The sequence below is a fragment of the Pongo pygmaeus genome, chromosome 13 (genome assembly GCF_028885625.2).
Source record: "Pongo pygmaeus isolate AG05252 chromosome 13, NHGRI_mPonPyg2-v2.0_pri, whole genome shotgun sequence".
NCBI lineage: Eukaryota > Metazoa > Chordata > Mammalia > Primates > Hominidae > Pongo > Pongo pygmaeus.
The window spans coordinates 74201401-74216432 of NC_072386.2; the positions used below are offsets into that span (position 1 = coordinate 74201401).

Here is a 15032-nt window from a genome sequence, read left to right on the forward strand (position 1 = left end):
GATGGTACACATGATAAGTGAATTGGATTTGGTCATTAGTAGGTGTCAACCACATTCTCTTTTAGCTGGTTTAGTGGTTTGGTGTTAGGAATGCTGAGTTACTTGTTCAACTGGCCTTCTAGGCTTGCCAGCTGGACAGATTGAATCTATTTAACCCATCCGGGTGGTGAAATTGTTCTTAACTCAGATATGGAGGTGGTTTGCAAAAGTAAGCCACTTTTCTTTTCATGTGCTGCACAAGTAAAAGACATCTGCTGGCTATTTTTAAAGCCCCAATAGTTTTATGGAATAGTATGCTGAGAAGTTGCATGTATTATACATGTTTATGCTAAATGGAATTGTGATTTCAGTTCACAGCTTTGAGCTGGCTACTTGAAGAAATCCCACAGGGAATTGTTTGGGCAGAAAAACAGCCTTTTACATGGAATCAGCATGGTTCCAGTCTATTGCATTAGGTTTGTTTAAAGGTTGTGTTTTATGAGAATCAGAGCTTTGGAATCAAAGAACCCAAGGTTCTAATATGGGTCAAATTCACCTGCTTCACCCTGGATTATGGTTTACCTGAAATTTTCATCAAAACATTGTTCTTTTCCTAGTTCAGTGTTTGTCAATCTTGGCTGCGTATTAAAATCACAGGGAGAGCTTTAAAAATGTAAATGATCTCCTGATGTCTATGCTCCTTCCAAGAACTATTAAATCAGAATTTCTCAGGGGTAGAGCTCAGGCTTAAGTATGTTCAAAGAAGTCCCCAGGTGATTCTAAAGTACAGTCAAGGTTGTGGAATCACTGCCTCTCCCTAGTTAACACACTTTGAATTTCTAGGCCAGTAAAACTTAACTTCCCCACTGGTGATGTCATTTTCAAGTTAGCAGGCTTAAATCAGTTAGTAATTATAAGGGAAGCTAAATGTAATTAAGTGTGCAATATTGAGCTCCTCAAGTGTCTTCCACTGAAATTGCATTTAAAAACTGTAATATTTTGAAGGCATCTGACAAAAAAAAATGTATTCCTGAAGCTTCCATAAACACTTGACTTTCTTCTTATGTCCAATTTTCATATGCCACTGGGGACCCTCTAGGTTCACCTCTGTCATCAATTAGACATCCATATGGATCACACACATTGGAATTCTATCTCCCCTCATCGCAGTAGAGACCCCTAGAACACATCCAATTGTCTGGTTCACTAGGATCCTGAGTCCCTCGCATGGCACCCACAGAGGAGAGATTAATACACACTGCTGGAAGAAACAAAGGACCACTGATGATAAAACTTCAGACACCTAGGGCTGGAATGACCCTTAATGCGTGAAGAGCCTACCTCTCTCATTTAGCAGAGAAGAAAATTGACCCCTGATACTTAAATGATTCGCCTAGGCCCAATTTGTTAGAGGCAGAATCAGACTGGAACCTGAGTCTTTTTATAGGTGCAGTCTTTTTACACTCTACTGAGTTGCCTAACAAGATCTATAGGTGGGATTGAGATCAGTGAAGAACAGCCTGTGTTAATTAATGGCAATTTGGAACAACGAAAATAGATAACAAACTGTTAGCATAAATAGCAAAATTGAAAACAGTATTATGGTTGTGTTAGCTTTTGTGCTAAGCATTTAACATGTAATAATAAAATGCTGACTTTGTCCTAGATTTTTTGGCATAGTAGTGATGCAATTTTGACTGTATTATTTCTCATACATCAAGGGGAAATATTCATTCTATGAGAATTATTCTGATAGTAAGGAGCGTGAGTTTATTCTTTTGCCCATCTTCTTGTTAACAGTGACAGCTTATCCAGAGGCAGTCAAGAAACTTTACTGATAGTGTAGAAAGGCATGGTCAGATGAATGGATGGATGGAAAAGGTAATCAGAAAGAAAACTTTGTCTACAAAAGGGAAATTTGTCCCCATACAGAAAACTCTATCCTGCATCTTGGCTTGGACGAAAGGTTTCTTTCAAGATGCACATTCATAAATAGAATAATAGTTAAAGAACTTAGCTTATTAACTGTTTACATAAAATATTAAATAAAGCTGTTGGTGTGCTTTGGCTGAGAATGACCCCTGAGATTTGGAAATATCATTCAGTTATGTACATACAGTGAAGAAAGAAATTGTTTTGGCTATATGCAGACCAGGTTGCTAGGAACTTTTGGAATGAAGATAGGAGAGGGCTCAGTTGAGTCTAGAAACTCTGGGGTAGAGCCACAAATGTATGTGTTTGCAGCTGGGTTCCCTCCAAGTCCAGGCAGCTCTGATTCCATGTCTGTAGGCTGGACCAGCCCTGGAACCTCTGCACTTCAGGAGACAAGAGGCAGAATTCCCCAGAAGTGAACCTGAGGCCCTGGCTTCTCCCAAAGCTATTTATGTATGACTTCTTCCCAACTTTCATTTGCTTCAAGGATTTTGTCAACTAAATTAGGCCCCGAAGTCACACAGTGAAGCCAACAAGACGTATTTACCATATATCTTTGCAGGAGAAACTCTAAGGGGTAATAAAACTATTTACTCTCTGATTAGAAAGTTATGTTCTTTGCTTCATATTGACAAACTTTTCAACACGACAGCTCCCCTTTCATTTTGGCCTTTGGGATTTAGTGGATGTCGTCCAAAGCTCTTTAACTTTTCCAGTCATTTGAAGTTGGTTTTACTTAGAAATGTCATATTAAAGTGTATGGCCGTAGAGCTTATTAGTAAGTGTTTGGCCTGCTCATGGCTGATCTCAGAAGGCCAAGCAGAGGGTTACCAGCCAAAGGCACAGTTAGTTCTGCAAAGGGAAATATAGAGGAGAACTGATCTTTACCTAGTGCTGACTGTATGCCTGGTGCCAAGCAAGGGGCTTTCCTCTCCATGGACTCATTCATATTTCCCTGACTTTGGAACTATGTGCCAAAGATTTTGACAGTGAGAGATGTGAGTGGTATTCATTGGTGGGAATGGATGGGTGGAAGGATCGAGAGGATAGTATTAACCATCTAGATGTTTGCAGAAATTGCATACATCCCTGTCTCGGTCAACATGTTTGAAGGTACGGGATGCTCAAAACTATAATCAGGGTAAGACAATGGCCAGAGGAGATGGAGCAGGCAGGATGTAACAACAGGGAGTGCTGAAGGCAGAGGCAAGTGAAGGACGCATTTCCTGCCAAAGGGGCAGCTACGCCTCAGCTCCAGCAGACGATGGCAGTGTCTCTTCAGCTCTAGATTTGCTGAGGAAGTCAGAAATCTGAATTTCTATGTGAAATCTCCTCTTTTAAAAAACCATTATTGACCCATTAAACCACATACACCTGGACCCCAGATCTGGCAACAGCCAGCTAGCATACAGTCTGCACAGTCTGTTTCTGGAGTTCAAATCTGTACAGACTGAAAATCAGGCAAGTGTGAGGGCTGGAGTGCTCCAGGGGAAGGCTGCAGACGGAAGACAGCTGTCGCCATGGGGCTGCTCACCTGCATCCTGCCTGGGCCTGCTGTGCTCACACCTGCTTGTCTACTCTGGCCCCTGTGGCCTGCAAGCTTTACCTCTGGGTGCTGCCTCTTTCTGCAGTTGACTGGGGAAGAGGGGCTACTGGGAATATGGGCACTTCAGTAATTGTTCTGTCCCCACGTCAGTGAGGGCTGAGCTCACTCCGTGGGCTCTGGTTACATTATTCAGTGACAGCAAAAAGGAAAACAGTTCAACTTCCTATTGCACTGTCACCTCTTCTCAATCTTCTCATCCTCTGCTCAGCCCAGCCTTCCATCACTTGTGTAAATAATTGCCTGGATTAAAGGCCCTCTGCTTAAAATACTCAAGTGGCTGGGAGCAGTGGCTCATGCCTGTAATCCCAGCGCTTTGGGAGGCCTAGGCAAGAGGATCCCTTGAACTGAGTAGTTCAAGACCAGCCTCAGCAACATAGTGAGACCTTGTCCCTACTAAAAATTAAAGGAAAAATGAGCTATGCATGGTGGCAAATTCTTTAGTCCCAGTTCCTTTAGTCCCGGCTGAGGCGAGAGGATTGCTTGAACCCAGGAGTTTGCAGTGAGTCATGATGGCACCCAGCCGGGGTGACAGAGCAAGACCTTGTCTTTAAATAAATAAAATATTCAAGTGGTTTCTATTTTCTGATTAGACTTTGACTGATGCAATGGAATTTTCATATCACATGTTAAGAATTATATATTAATTTAGAAATAGTGTTTTTCCCATTTCCATTTATTCAATGTCTTCATATTGTTTTTGTCCTTAACATAATCATTTGCTTGTCACGTAACTCAGTTTTTCATTATACATTATATTCATTTCTATTAAAGTTGTTTAGAGACAGAACTTTTGGAATTGATCTATAGTGTTTCCACAGGTAGTCTTATCCTAAATCAAAAGTACTTTTTTATAATATTAAAATGTATTTCCATTCACCCTGCTGATGTATTTTTGTGATTGCTACAATATTGTCTTACAGTATTTTTTAAGATTACCTTTATTGAAATGTAATTTAATTTATATAAAAGATAAACATTTTAAGTGTATAATTTGGTGAGCTTTGACAAATGCATACACTTCTGTAGCCACCAACACAGTCAACAAATAGAAAACTTTCATTATCTCCAAAGTTCCCTCAATCCCACTTGCGGTCAATCCCCACATCCTTGGGCCCCGCTGACTACTTGTTTGCTTTCTGCCACTCCAAATTAGCTTTCTTCTTTTCTAGAATATCATATAAAAGGAATCCTATGTATGTTTTCTTAGTGTCTGCCTTCTTTCAGCCCAATAATTTTGAAATCTAGTCATGCTATGTGTATCAGTACATTATTTTTTTTTCTTGCTTAATAGAATCCATAATATGGATTAAGTGAAATGTGCCTATCTATTTACTTTTGGTGGATATTTGAGTTGTTTCCAGTATGGGGGATTATGAGTGAAGCTGTTATGACAATACAAGTATAAGTCTCCTGGTGAACATATATTTTTATTTTTCTTGAGTAAATACCTAGGAATGGGATTGTTGGGTCATATAGTAGGTATATGTTTAACTTTACAAGAAAGTGTCAAATTGTTTTCTCAAGGTAGTTATACCATTTTAGATTATCACCAACAATGTGCAAGAGATGGAGTTGTTTCCTGTCCTCTCCAGCAACTAGTATTATCAGTCTATCATTTTAGCCTTTCTAGTATATATGCAGTGATATCTTAGGAGGGTTTGGATTTGCATTTCCCCTGTGACTAAGGATGCTGAACATCTTTGCTTTGTGTGTTGGGTATTGGCACATGTTTGTTCATTTGTTTGTTTTTGGTAGTGTGTGTATTTATTTATATATTTGTTTTTGAGATGGAGTCTTCTTCTGTTATCCAGGCTGGAGTGCAGTGGTGTGATCTCAGCTCACCGCAACCTCTGCCTCCCAGGTTCAAGCAATTCTCCTTGTCTCAGCCTTCCGAGTTGCTGGGATTACAGGCATACGCCATGCTCAGCTAATTTTTGTATTTTTAGTAGAGACAGGGTTTTGCCAAGTTGGCCAGGCTGGTCTCAAACTCCTGACCTCAGGTGAGCCTCCCACTTCAGCCTCCCAAAGTGCGGGGATTATAGGTGTGAGCCACCATGCCCGGCCGCATCTGTCTTTTATTTACAAAAATTTTATTTCAGTAGATTTTTTTGGGAACAGGTGGTTTTTGGTTATGTGGATAAGTTCTTTAGTGGTGATTTCTGAGATTTTGGGGCACCTGTCACCTGAGCAGCGTACACTGTACCCAATGTGTAGTGTTTTATCCCTCATCCACCTCCTACCCTTCCCTGTGAGTACCCAAAATCCTTTTTATCTTTTTGAGACAGAGTCTCGCTTTGTTGTCCAGGCTGGAGTGCGGTGGCACGATCTCCGCTCACTGCAACATCTCCCTCCCGGGTTCAAGCAATTATCCTGGCTCAGCCTCCTGAGTAGCTAGGATTACAGGTGCCTGCCACTACCCCCAGCTAATTTTTGTACTTTTAGTAGAGACAGGTTTTCACCATGTTGTCCAGGCTGGTCTCGAACTCCTGACCTCAGGTGATCTGCCCACCTCGGCCTCCTAAAACGCTGGGATTACAGGTGTGAGCTACCACGCCTGACCCCCAAAGTCCATTATATCATTCTTATGCCTTTGTAACTGCATAGCTTAGCTCCCACTTATAAGTGAGAACATGCAATATTTGGTTTTCCATTCCTGAGTTACTTCACTTAGAATAATGGTCTCCAACTCCATCCAGGTTGCTGCAAATTGGCACATGTTCTTAGAAAGTGTCTGTTCGAGGCTGGGCCAGATGGCTCATGCCTGTAATCCTAGCACTTTGGGAGCCCGAGGCAAGTGGATCACCTGGGGTCAGCAATTCGAGACCAGCCTGACCAACATGTAGAAACCCCGTCTCTAATAAAAATACAAAAAAATTAGCCAGGCATGGTTGCGCATGCCTGTAATCCCAGCTACTTGGGAGGCTGAGGCAGGAGAATTGCTTGAACCCGGGAGGCAGAGGTTGCGGTGAGCCGATATCACACCATTGCACTCCAGCCTGAGCAACAAGAGCAAAACTCTGAAAAAAAAAAAAAAAAGAAAGTGCCTGTTTGAATCTTTTGCTGATTAAATACATTGGGCTTTTTATTGTATTATTAATGAATTACAAAATATATATTCATGTATATGTATATATACTCAATATAGATATATTGAATATTCTCTTTGATTCTTTGACTTGCCTTTTTATTTTCCTAAAGCTATATTTCATAAAGCATATGTTCTAAATTTTGATAAACTATATCAATATTTTATGGTTTGTGCATTTTCTTAAGACATCTTTGTCTACTCCAAATCTGAAGATTTTCCCCTACATTTTCTTCTAGGACTTTCATAGTTTTAGTTTTTAGTTTAGATCTAGGTCCCACATCAAATTCATTTCTGTGTTATGTATTCAGGTAAGAGTTGAGATTTTTTTCCCCAAATGGATATCCAGTTGTTTCAGCCTCCAGTATTGCTTTTTAAAGTGATCTTTAAGGGGCTTGTTTATGACAACCTTCAACCCTTTTCATTGTGAAGTCATGTAATTACTAAATCTACATTAAGCATTTACCCCATATGAATGAGGAAATATATGGCATTTATTAGGTCCTGTTTCCTGCAGATCTTTCCTGAGCACACAGAAGATCAAGACCACACTCACTGACTTCTCATAGTCAAGCAATTTTGGCCAATTAAATGTCAGTTGGAAACTCCTGTGTCAGCTTCTCTGTGGCAGTGAGAAGTCCCTGTGTGACATCCCAACTCTCCCCCCACCTGCGTTGGCAACCAAGAAAGTCTTGTGTTGGAGGTGGGGCCACAAGTTTAAAGCTAAGTTACCACCTCGAGGGCACATTCCTGGAGAGCTTCCCAGGCCCATAGTGGCACATGAGTGACAGGTAAATTTTTATGTGTTAAGCCTCTGAGATTTCAGAGTTAATTTCTTACTGCATCATGGTCTATTCTATATACTAGTTAATACACTTCCTTCTTTCTTAAGGTAACCTCTTTAAGCAACTAAACTACCATTGGTTATGATTTTTCAGGCAAATGTGGCTTTGCCGACAGTAAGGTAAGTGAGGTAGTACTTCCATACTATGAGATAATTTCCTTTTTTTTTAAAATTTTTTGAGACAGGGTCTCACTTTGTCACCCAGGCTGGAGTAGAGTGGCATGATCACGGCTCACTGCAGCCTCCCATGCTCAGGTGATCCTCCCACCTCTGCCTGAGTAGCTAGGACTACGGGTGCCCGCCACCACACCCGGCTAATTTTTGTATTTTTTGTAGAGATGGGGTTTTGCCATGTTGCCCAGGCTGATCTCAAACTCCTGGGCTCAAGTGATCTGCCTGCCTCAGCCTCCCTAAGTGCTGGGATTACAGGCATGAGCCACCGCGTCCAGCCCTATGAGAGAATTTCTAAGAAATAGAATAAAAAGACTTTGATTAAAAAAACCATCTTTGTTGTTTGAGGGATGATTTAGGGGGAAAAGCCTCACCTCATACTTGGGCATATATCGTTTGATTTTACAATAATAGGATTGTAAATCTCGAAGTTTTGAGACACAATGCTGCAGCTAGAGGATGAAAATATGTTGGTGCAGTGCCCAAATCTACAGCATAACATACGACCCGTATAAGCTGCCCATCAACACTTCCTTTCTTTCCATAAACTATATTTCCTGCAATAGAAACATTCATAGGAAACCCAGGCTTCAAATATTTCCTGGATGTCCAAAGGCACATCTGGAGGAAATCCTATAGGAGGATCCTATAGGTCCTGAAAGATACAGCCTGAGTTCTAGATCTGATACATTGTAAAAGTCAAGTACAAAGTCTATTTCAATGCTCTGCCGTCATCTCTCCAAGAGAAAACAGCAGAGTCCAGGAGAAACTTTTTGTTTTCTGAAAACAACAATAATGCTGGTTTATTCTGATTTGGTTCAAGAGAAGCAGCATGAATGGACAGAATCCTGGATGGGAAGTTAGGAGTCACGGGTTCTGGTCTGGCTGTGTGGTCCAGGGCAAATTGCCTACTCCTCTTTGGAACTTGGTTTCATCATTTGGAAATAAAAGACTGAATCTGTATTAGATTCCTAGTTGGAGATTAGAAGCGGTTATCATACTATTTATAATATTTCAAAAAGTCTACCAGAAATAGTACCTATTTTCTGATGAGGGTGCACAGGGTTAGCAAAACATCACATTTCTTAACATTTTGACTGTATGCTTTTGAACTCTACAGAGTAGCATTAGTTATCTCCTGTTGAATTAAAACAGGGTTTAAAAATTATATATGTCTTGGCCAGGCGCCTATAATCCCAGCACTTTGGGAGGCCAAGGTGGGTGGATCACCTGAGGTCACGAGTTCGAGACCAGCCTGACCAATATGGAGAAACCTCAACTCTACTAAAAATACAAAAAACTAGCCAAGTGTGGTAGCGTGTGCCTGTGGTTCCAGCTACTTGGGAGGCTGAGACAGGAGAATTCCTTGAACCCAGGAGGCGGAGGTTACGGTGAGCTGAGATCAAGCCACTGAACTCCAGCCTGGGAGACAGAGCAAGACTCTCTCAAAAAAAAAAAATCTATATATCTATATATCTATATGTATCTATATATCTCTATATATCTACATATATCTATATATATATATCTATATATCTATATATCTACATATATCTATCTATATATCTATATATCTATATATCTCTATATATCTATATATATCTATATGTCTATATATATCTATATATATAGATATATACACACACACATACACGTCTTTAATACCAATAGTAGCTAGCATTTGTTGAATGCTTACAATGTGCTCAGTGCTGGTGTAAATATTAGACCCGAGGGAAATCTTATTATATTCTCCAAAGCAGACAGTACTTTGGCTGCTTTCACTATTCTTTAGTTGATAATTTCTAGCTTTATGGTATTGTGGTCAGCTGTTAGACTTGGTTTTTAAATGCCCCCACATAATGTAAGTGAAGTAGAGCATATATGGACATCATAGTTCCTTCTTGTTAAGAAGTCATTGTGAAGATGATAATGGAAATATTAAACCCATGAAATTTATATGTCAATCATCTCTAAAATATGGAAGAAATTGACAAATTAAGTCAATTTTTTTTCAGTATCTGAAGTGAATCTGCTCACTACAAAAATGAGGGCTCTTCCTGATTGTTTAATAAAGCAGAAATAGACCCAAATGTACTTATTCCAGAAGCATCGATTAGGTCTGCCCTTGGTGCAGAGCAAAGTATTTGGTGGACAAGAGAGTGAAGGTCAGTGTGGGATAACAGTAGTTAATTTCTAGGAATTTGTAACTGATTAGATAGTTGTTCTGTTGTTTATTGCTGTGCAATGAACCATTCTAAGACTCAGTAGCTTAAACAGCTACTATTTTGCTCTCCTCCATGAGTCTGTGGGTCAGGAATTAGGGGAGGGTACAGCTGGGTGATTCTTCACCTCTCTGTGCCATCAAATGAAGCTACTTGATGATATTCAGCTGGTGAAAGGCTGATCTGCAGGCTCCAAGCAAGTTTCCCTCACAACTCAGGCACCCTAGCAGTCATGCTAGAAGGCAGGGTTCAGCTGGGGCCATCTACCAGGATGCCTGCACATGGTCTCACCTGCAAGGCAGTAGTACCAGGGTAGTCAGATATTTTGCACTATGGTGCAGGGCTTCAAGAGTGTATTCTGAGTCATCTGGGTAGAGGTTGTGAAGCTTCTATAATCGAGACTCAGAACATCACTTCCACCACATCCTGTTGGTCAAGTAAGTCATTAAAATCAGCCTAGCTTCAAGGGGAGGAGAATTGGACTCCACCTCTTAATGGCAAGAATGGTGAAGAATATATGCCCATCTTTAATTTACGATAGTGTTCACACCCAAAATACTGCAAAGAATTAGTAAGAGTGCAGTTGCATGACTCCTGGCAAATACATATAAGGGCCCACATGTAAGGGCCCGGGGATCATAATTTGCTGAGAGAAAGTGGAGTCAAGAAGTGAGGCAAGTAATATGTTATCAAAAGTGCTTTGGAAAGGTCCTTGTTCCTTGGCCTGTGCGTTAGAATGCATGTGTGACTCTCTAGGCTTCCTTGTACTGTCTGTAGTCTGCAGGGTTTGTAATTTATAAGGAGGCAACTCCAGAATGGATGGCACTGAAATAATCACATACCCTTAAAAATTTTCCAATCTCATTGCCTTGTCTTCCAGGGAAGCACTTGGAAAGTTTACTAAATGAAACCAGCTGTCATTTTTATTTGTCAGCATTCAGTGTTATTTAGCTAGGGCAGGTGGCCAGTGGCTTTAGAGGCTTCTGGCACTAGCATTAGCCAGAAGTCACATGTACTCATGGAGAATATCATTGAACAGACCCACCTGGAGGAGAGTGTCCATTAACTGCAATAGGTTACAAGGGAACAACCATTCGTTCAAATAGGGCCATCCCCTACCATCACCAGGGGAGCCACGGTGTCTGTTGAGAAGGCCTTTAGCAAGGTACTTCCCAGAAGGTGGAGGCATATGCAGATAACTGGCATATGCTTCTTGGCATCACCTCTCCCATCCCCACTCCTTCAGCTGCTACCATACTCAGCCTCTAACAAAATCACATCATTTCTTTCCAAGTCCAGGCTTTTTCCTCTGTACTCTTTAGGTCAGCTGAGACAGGCCAACATCTTCTAAACAAAATTTGTCAAAGAACATAAGGCAAGAAGACATGCTCTGGGAAAATACAAATTATGTAATAGAACTCAAGTTCCAAGGTACAGTTTTCTGACCCCAAGGCAACTATGGTCTACCCCCAGAAGGCTGGATTGAGGCTCTAGCATTTTGTTTCTCCTCTAACTTGTCTTTCTGATTCCCAGGAGATGTGTTTATGTGCCACCTCATTTGGTTTTCTGCACAAATGCAAAAGACACTTTTTAATGCTAAAATATTTTCCTCCCTGATTTGACTTGAACTCCCTTGTTACTCATGAGCCTCTCACCCATTACTTTGTTCATGGCCAGCTGGCAGAGCTGTGGAGGAGCTAGACAGAGCAGGTCCGAGCTCCAAACTCCATCTAGTTTCTAGTCTTCCCGTGACTCACTAAAAAGGCATCTTCCCTGGTTTCCAAAACACTGTAGGTTCACTGGGTCTAGCATGGTGATCAAGAGTGGAGGCTTGGGACACAGATTAAGTCTCTACCTGTCTCCAGTTATATCACTTTTGACCTTTAGTTTTTGATTTGTAAAACAGAAATAATAATACATACTTCATAGGGTTGTTCTGCATATTAAGTTACACATACAGGATATTTTAGAAAAATTCTTGCCACAAATGTTCAAAAAATGTTAGCTGCAATGATGATGATTAAAGAATGCCTTGAGTATAACTACAGAATATGATGTGGTAATGGCTTCCTGAACATTATCTCAGAGAGGGACAGAGCTTTTACTTCTTCAGGAAACAGCCATCCCTTCTGACTCCTGAGATGTGGACAGCAGAGAAAGAGATAGTTTTAAATAGCACATATTGAACTCTCTGTGTTGTAAGGGCATGGGAAGCTGGAGGGTGAGGAGGGGGAAGTGGGAAGTTGGCATTGAGTGTGCTTGCCTCGTGCTAAGTGTTATGAAACATGAGTTCCATGTATATGTCTCATGGAATTGTCTAAGCAACAGAGTGAGGTAGTATTCTTACCCCACCATAGTTGAGGAAAAAGGGGCACAGACAGAGTAAATTGCACAAAGTCATGTAACTAATAACGATGTAGTTAAGATCCCAACCCAGGAATGTCTGGCTGAAAGTGTTCTGTTCTTTCCTCCATACCATCCTGGACATTAGGATTATGTGAGGGCCCTGGTGTTTCTCTTGATCTGGCTGGAAAAATTGTCAAAGTATCAGAGTAAAGAAGAATGTGAAAGACAAAGCCAAACAACAACAACAAAATACCAACTACCCTCTGGCCAAAAAAAAACTCAAACCACCTTGACTTAGAAAAAGTTATGCCCTTGGCTAACTTCGATCAGCATTTTCTTTGAAGGTTGAAGTTAGACTCTGTCAATATCATTTTTAGACAAAGAAATGGTAAACTTTAAATAAGCAGGCATTTCAGGGCCCATTTTTTTTTAAGCTGTAGCTAGACTATAAATGCTATTGACTAAAAAAAAAAAAAAAAAAAGTCTATTTACATCCAATGCTGTGCTCTGCTCTGCTGTTCCATTCTGTTCTTATCTGTTCATTTATTCATTCCCCAAATATTAACTGAGGGTCTTTAATATAGTGGGTACTGTTTTTGGTGTGATGGATTTACTATTGTAGAATTCAGTGTGATATGTAGAATAATGACACCCTCCTCCCACAGATACCCATGTCCTAATCCCCATAGCCTGTTAATGTGCCACCTTGCATGAAAAAAGGGACTTTGCAGATGTGATTAAATTAAGGATTTTGAGCTTGGAGAGATTACCCTGGATTATCTAGGTGGGCTCAATGTAATCATAAGAGTTTTTATTAGAGGAAAGGATGAGTCAGAAAGAAGGCGATGTGATGATGGAAGCAGAGGTTAGAGTGATGTGCTTTGAGGATGGAGTAAAGGCCGACTAGCTAAAGAATGAAAGTGGCCTCTAGAATCTTGTATAGCAAGAAAACAGATTCTCCCCTGACAATTTCAGAAGAAACACAGCCCTATCAACACCCTAATTTTTACTCTCATAAGACTCATTTTGGACTTCTGACTTCCACAAACCAAAGATAATAGATTTGTGATTTCTTTTAAGTGACTAAGTAGGGTTACATGTTACAGCAGCAATAGGAAACTAACACAGTCAGGGTAGCTAGAGTATGGTACAGTAACAAACAGCCTCCAAACCTCAATGACTTAATACAACAAAGATGTATTTCTTATTTACATTAGAAGTCTGGTGAGGGCCATCGGGGGGCTCTGACCATTGTCACCAGCCTCTTACCCAGGATGATGAAGACTCCATCAGAACATGTGCTTCTGTAACCACTTCATCTTTATTTGGCAAATCACACACCGGTTCATAAACCTTCCTCCTGGAAGTGACACATACACTTTGATTCAGCTTTTATGTGATCAAAACAAATCACATGTCTGTGCCCAACTTTAACTGGAGAAGGGACATGTAATCCTACATAGGGAGAAGAGGGGAACTTGAAATTTGGGACCAGCCCTGGTGACTCCTCCAACTAAAGAAGAGTCAAGATGCCTAGGCTCATGGAATTTGTGTTCCTTGGAAGATAGGGACTAACAAACAACAAAAACAACCCTAGTAAATAACAAACAGGGTCAATTTCAGATCTTGATAAATGTTACGGAGAGAATAAAATAGGGTAACATGACAAAGTAACTCGTGGCTGTTTGGTGGTCAAGGAAGGGCTATGAAGATGTACATCTGAATTGGGAGATGAATGACAAGGGTCAGTCATGTAATGGTCTTGAGACAGCATGGTCCATAGGGATCCAAAATAACTATTTTCCATTCTACATTAAGAAAAAACAAAAACATTGGGGAAAGATATTTCATTCAATCTGTTTCTATGAGACTGAACAAGTCCTAATGGCTGAACGAAGATTGATGGTACACAATGGCTCTCAGACTGAAGAAGATTTCTTTACAAAGTTTTAATAAACCAGGATTTTCTGTAAAATGGAATGCCCTTCCTGCCACTGGAGCCTGGAGCCATTCAATTAGATGGGTTTCTAAAAGACTGGTTAACACTTCCCTGGAAATGATAGGAAGGAAAGTCAGACAGCGAAGGACTCAGCAGGGAGGAATGACTGAGCAAAGGAACTTGCTGCAGTGCTGGACTTGAACTCCTTGGCTGCATGACTCATTTAAAGCACCCAAGGTTTTGTCAAGGGAAGGTAGTGGTGAGTAGACGGAAGACGAGTTCACTGGACATCTGTGATAAACTAGCTGCCAGGAAAAATTGTCAAAACATCCAGAGTATTAGCAAAGGGTCAGGGGCTTCTGTTCTGGACACATCCAGAAAAATAAATAGCTTTGGATCTTGTTGGGTGAAGTTGGAAGAAAAGAGGATTGTGCCCTCTAATGGAAGGTGCAATCCCAGAGAGCTTTAAAACCTAGGGAAAGGAGAGACTGAGAGGCAAACTCTCTCTGGAGAATGGAGCAAGAACAGCCTAAGGTCATCTTAGCTCTTTCACCAAGACACTACAGTGGGGTCTGCAGCAGGAACATGATGCCTGCTCACAGTGAGACCTAGAAAAACCCAGCTCCTCTGTTCATCTGGCCCGTGTTTCCCTCTGGGTCACTAGGAGCCTGCCTCTCCCCCAGGTGCATTCTTCTCCATGGACGACTCTTGGAGACCTCTCCTGCCCTTCCCCTTCAACAGCAGACAGCACAGGGCCAGATGCTGCCCACCCATCTTTGAAAAACCTGGACATTCTCCTGACTCTCATCTGGAGTAAGGGAAAGAGGATGAGATTTAGGATTAGGGAAACTGGGTTTGGATCTTGACTTTTCTTTGGCTGAGACTCTTTCACAGAGTTTCAATAAATC

The 15032-nt window shown here is 41.0% G+C and overlaps 1 long non-coding RNA gene across 2 annotated transcripts in view; it reads left to right on the forward strand.

Moving 5' to 3' along the window:
- The window catches only part of LOC129044090 (uncharacterized), a 137912-nt gene that overhangs the window by 80197 nt on the left and 42683 nt on the right, over positions 1–15032 (forward strand). Inside the window, exon 1 of one of the 2 annotated variants that reach the window (XR_008504605.1) lies at positions 7120–7393. The exons of the other annotated variant lie outside the window; for it this stretch is intronic. This is a non-coding gene — a long non-coding RNA (uncharacterized LOC129044090). Of the gene's footprint in view, positions 1–7119; positions 7394–15032 lie in introns of those variants that run through there. 2 annotated transcript variants of the gene reach the window in all.